Source organism: Palaemon carinicauda, unplaced genomic scaffold, assembly GCF_036898095.1.
Source record: "Palaemon carinicauda isolate YSFRI2023 unplaced genomic scaffold, ASM3689809v2 scaffold70, whole genome shotgun sequence".
Classification (NCBI taxonomy): Eukaryota; Metazoa; Arthropoda; class Malacostraca; order Decapoda; family Palaemonidae; genus Palaemon; species Palaemon carinicauda.
In genome coordinates this window covers 239,779-245,000 of record NW_027171983.1, presented here as the reverse complement: position 1 = coordinate 245,000, position 5,222 = coordinate 239,779, and the positions used below count along the sequence as shown (strand labels likewise).

The 5,222-nt window shown below is 54.0% G+C and overlaps 1 pseudogene; it reads left to right on the top strand.

Moving 5' to 3' along the window:
• The first annotated feature begins 4,417 nt into the window (after window positions 1-4,417).
• Window positions 4,418-4,536, top strand: LOC137637397 (5S ribosomal RNA; annotated as a pseudogene).
• Window positions 4,537-5,222: the final 686 nt, after the last annotated feature.

Genomic DNA, 5,222 nt, shown 5'->3' with positions numbered 1-5,222 from the left:
TCCTCTCTTGGCAGCCATTGTTTGTTTTGTCTTTACTTAATCGCTTACTTTTCTTTTACTCAATATATATGTAAACATGTATTCATGGTTGTATATATATTTGAGTATAGAAATCAGTAAGTTTCCTTTTCAGATTTGTGTGTGTATTGTACGATTTCTACGTGGTGTCCTCGGCAGTTAGGCCTCCACGGCGTAATTTTATGGGTGGCGATCGAGTTTGACTCCGGTCTTTCTCTCTCTCTCTCTCTCTCTTGAGGTCGTTCACCCTTTTACTACGTGTTACTACGCCCTCGTAGCTTCCTTTCCGTGTGGGGGGTTGCTACGCCGTACGTTTGTCTCAATTAGTTTATGAATCTAATTGTAGTTGTTAATTTTTTTCAGCTTGTAGAACGATTCCTTTCGAGGTTTTCGTTCTTTCTTTAGTGTTCATTCATTTTTAAATTACATAATTACCTAGTTTCATAATTATAATTGTTATAATTCTGTTTTGGTTACAGCTCTCCTTCCGTGAGTGTAAGTGGTTGTGAGGGCACGTGCCTGTTGTGTAATTTTTGTTTCCTTTCCCTCGGGATTCCTCTTCGGAGCCTTCCCGGGGGAATGAATGTGTACTAATGATTTTTGTTTTATTATTTTACAGTTACCGATCTAGTTCGTTTCTGTAATATGGCAACGGTGTGAGCTGTCTTGTTGAGGCCTGGGGATTCGGCTGTTGCTGCCTCCCCCCTTGTATTTTCGTCAGGGGCGTGTCTCCTTCTACTGAAAGTACTCCCGTGACGACGGACAGCTCTCCAGTTCATTTTAGAACTCTCAGGAGGCTTGCCTCCTTGGGCTGGTAACTTTCCTTCCGAGGGAAGTTTTCCTGTCCAGGCTTGAGTTTTTCCCCTTTTGGGGGGTTCTTCTCTTAGCTTTTTTTTCGTGCGACTATGCTCTTGGTGCTGAGCGGTCACACCTGCAGTTTTGCTCAAGAAGCTGGGCAACTGCAGGAGCTCCCCTTCGGAGGATTGCTCCTTTTAGGTCACTGGCTGACCAGTCTCTTCTACGTAGTGTTTCTCTTTCGTTCGCGAGAGAGTACACTCATAGAGACTCCTCTTCGGAGGTTTCTTCTGCTGCTGTTGCTGTTGGCCTCCCTCGCTGTAAGGCCCACCGTCCGCCTCGTCGTAAGGGCCTCTCATCTCCTTATAAGGGTGCTAAGAGGCGCCTTTTTGAATCTCCGTTTGCAGCCTACAACTCCTTTTTCTTGATCTTCCGCCTTGATGCAGATGGACAGCAGTCTGATCTCGTCTTCCGACGGGCAACGGTCTTCCCGACGGACAACGGTCTTCCAACGGACATCAGTCTCCCGGCGGACAACGGTCTTCCAACGGACATCGGTCTCCCGGCGGACAGGCTACGGTCTTCCGATGAACATCTGTCTCCCGACGGACAACGTTCCCTTCGGGGCAAAGGGTTGCCTCCCACGGGGGTTCTTCCCTTGCGTGTCAGGGTTCCCCTGCGCGCCCTTCTGCTGTGTTCTCTCCTGCTCCTGCTCAGTGTTAGCGCACAGGCGCTTTCCTGCTCATCAGCGCTTCCTGATCGCTAGTGCTCTCCTTTCGCCAGCGCTCTCCTGTTCGTCAGCGCTCTCATGATGATCATCCCTGCTGTTCCTGTTGGTTCCTGTTACGCGCCCTGTGCATCCATGTTCGCCCTCGCGATCTAGAACTTAGGTTCAGGTCTGGGTCAAGAACTCTTCTTCTATGCGCAGGCTTCCACGCGTTGCCTTCTGCTCGTCAGCGATCATCAGCTCGCCAGCGATCATCAGCTCGCCAGCGATCACCTGCTCGCCAGCGTTCACCTGCTCGCCAGCGCGCACAGGCAATTTTAGTATCGCCTATTCAACAGCGTTCTACACGTCTGCGATCTCCGGACCACCCGCGTGTGTTACAGCTGGCACGCCAACGTTCTCCAACACTTCTGAAAGAACATGGTTCGCCAGCTACTAGCTCGCCATCGCCCACCTGCGCATGCTGCTCGCCATCGCGCGATCGCCCACCTGCGCATGCTGCTCGCCATCGCGCGATCGCCCAACTGCGGATGCTGCTCGCCATCGCGCGATCGCCCTCCTGTGGATGCTGCTCGCCATCGCGCGATGCTTACCTGCGCATGCTGCTCACCTGCGTATGCTGCTCACCTGCGCATGCTGCTCGCCTGCGCATGCTGCTCCCCATCGCTCGATGCTCACCTGCGCATGCTGCTCGCCATCGCGCGATGCTCACCTACGCATGCTGCTCCCCATCGCATGCTGCTCGCCATCGCTCGCCAACGCGTCGACATGCCACAACGAGCTATCGCCAACCTGCGCGTTAGCACTCACCAGCTCACCACCGATTGCCTGTTGATCCATATCGCCAGCGGTCTTCCTCGCCCACGCGGCAGCGCGTTTCCTCGCCATCGCGCTAACGCTTGCGTTCGCCGCCTCGGACTCGTGCACCCTTGCGACCGCTCACCTGCGCGCCCGCGTGACAGTTCGCCTGCGCGACCGTTCGCCTGCGTGCCCGCGCGATCATTCGCCTGCGCGCCCACACGCCCACGTGCCTGCACGTCTACGCTCATGCGCGTCCGCGCACATGCTCTCCAATGTTCGCCCGCGCGCGAACCGACGGTGTTCCGTCGCACGAACCGACGGTGTTCCGTCACGCGAACCGACGGTGTTTCATCGCTCGAACCGACAGTGTTTCTTCGCACGAACGTCGGCTTAATTCTTGCAGTATCCATTGCTCTTCTATGGGTTATCGCTCGCCGACCTCCAGCTCTCGCCCTTCCTACCACGCTCGCCCTCCTTCTGCGCTCCTTCGCTCACCTTCGTTTGCGTTCCTGCGTGACCGCGCATGAGCGCTTCCACGTTCGCCCACGCGCAAGTCTTTGAATTACCATCACGCGAGCTCTAGGGAGATTGCGACCACGATTCCCATTGGGGTTTTCGCAGCATAGCCAGCCTGGCGAGTTCTTCTGGAGTGTATTTCCAGAACATGGCTTCACCCCGTAAATGCAGAGCATGGCACTTGCAAGAATAGGAAGAAACTTCAGGGAGGTCTGAGCGACACTCCTCTTTCCAGAACCTGGGTTAGCCCTTCCCCGTCATTCTCCATCGGCCAAGGGGTGACTGCTTACCCCTTCCTCTGGGGGCTTACCAGGTCCTTTCCCTCCTCGGTTACGGCCTGAGGTTTGGTTCAAGGACGCTACAGGAAGATCATGGGTACTTTCCTCCTCTCGAGCTCAGGCACCTTGGCCTTTCGTCGTTAAGTATCTAACTTGCGGACAAGCTCGATGTTGTACCATCTGGACGCGCTGACTGAGGGCTTCCTTTGGGTGTCTCATCTGTGGAGGTCGACGACCTCAGACACCCTTCCATCCTTGAGAAGAGTTTGTTTGTGCCCAAGGACAGAGACTTGGACAGCGGCTGTGCGGAGGAAATCGACTTCCATTTTTCACTCCTCCAAGGCGCTTTCTTCCAGACTCTGCAGGGCTCCAGCGCCCTTTTCTTTCAACCACGTCGGCCTAAGTTATCGGTTACGACAACTGGGACAAGGTGTCCAATTGCGGTTTCCTCCTGTCAAGAACAGATGGCACGGGAGGCTCCCCCGGGGAGGCATAGTCCTAAAAGGAGCGGCAGAGTTCACGAACTCTAGGATTGCAGGCTTTTCGCTGGGAGGATGCTTAAGGTTACTCATCCGAATGACAGCTTCCCGATGCCCATTCCCACACAATCTCTGTGATCAGCCAAGGATATCGCGCCTGCCGTCTCTGTCAGCGAATGCAGTGTCTCTGAACCTATATGCCATAGCGTCAGCAAGAGTTGCCCGGTTGGGCAGAATGATCCATACCTTAGGCAAAGGTCTTCCATAGGATCATCGACGGCTTCACCCCCGGCCTCTTCAGTCGATCCTTTCTTGTAAGGAAGGATCTGAGAGGGGAGTACCGTAGTCGACCTCTCAGCCCTGATCAAGTTTGTTGAACAAACTTCGGCGAGCGTAGAACAGCAGAATCGATCAGACTGGTAACGAGGCGACAGGACTCCTTAAACCCTGGATCGGAAGGACGGGTACTTTCAGTTTCCATTCCATCCATCTTCCAGGGAGCTCGTCGAATTCAGCCTAGACTGCAAGTATTCCTGCTTATGATGCAGTGTGGCTATCCCGCCGTGGCATAGCAGGTTTTTTCCCCAGAGAACTCTCCCTGCTTTCCTCATGGCCGCTCAGGTGCAGGCTTCCGCCTCCTCTGCCTTTTGGAGGGCTGGTCAACTCCGGTAGGCTCGGGTTCGACCTTCTTCAGCACCGGGACAAGCTTCCGGATGCTTACCATGAGTGTGGTTTCATGGTATTTTGCTTGGAGCCTTCTCTTCTTCTGCCTCAACATCTGGAGTATCTGGCCATGATATTGAGTCAACGGCCTTACCACGTTGGAAACCCCGCTTCTCGTCCGTCCAGCGAGGTTAAGCAACGTCGGTTCTGGTCGGTACTTGGATGGGTGACCACCTGGGGACACCAGATTCTGTTGCCACATCCTCCGAGCCTTCCTTTCAGTTGACTGTGGCAAGACTGAGGAGAGTCGCAGTACCTGTTCTCAGTCAAGCAGAGCTTTCAGCCCTACCTTGGAACGTTTCCTAGTTCTTTCCTCATTGACCCGTCTATAGTCCGAACGGTCGCCTCAGGATAAGTTCCATGTGGGACGGTCCAAGTTTTGGTGGTTTCAGGCAACGTTTAACCGGACTTCCTGGCCCCTATGGGACCAGCGGAACTATTAGACCTGCAATGGGTGTTGACCTATGGAACCTCTTGATGGTAGTGGATATTCTCGTCCTTTCCCCACATTCTTGATGCTGTTCTCGGACTTGTCAAAGGAAAGGGGGGGTCATGTTCCAGTCCAGGCCTATGGTCAAGACCTGAAGGATACCTCTCCATCATTCAGGCAGGCTTAGGGGCCGTAGTCTGGCCCCTCTACAGATCCTACAGCTCCTGCCGAGTCGCCTTGTGCGCGTCGACCTCATGATTCTGGCGTGTTCTAACCAGCAGGAAATGCATTTTCACACCTTCACATCTTGCAGTAGAGATACCGGGATGATGGAGATTATCTCAATACCACCATCGGCTCTCTCATTCCAGGCAGAGGAATGTTCTCTCCGACTATCCGAGCTGAGCCTCGTAGAGAGAGTGTACCTGAGGGTCTTTGACCTTGAGTAACCAGCA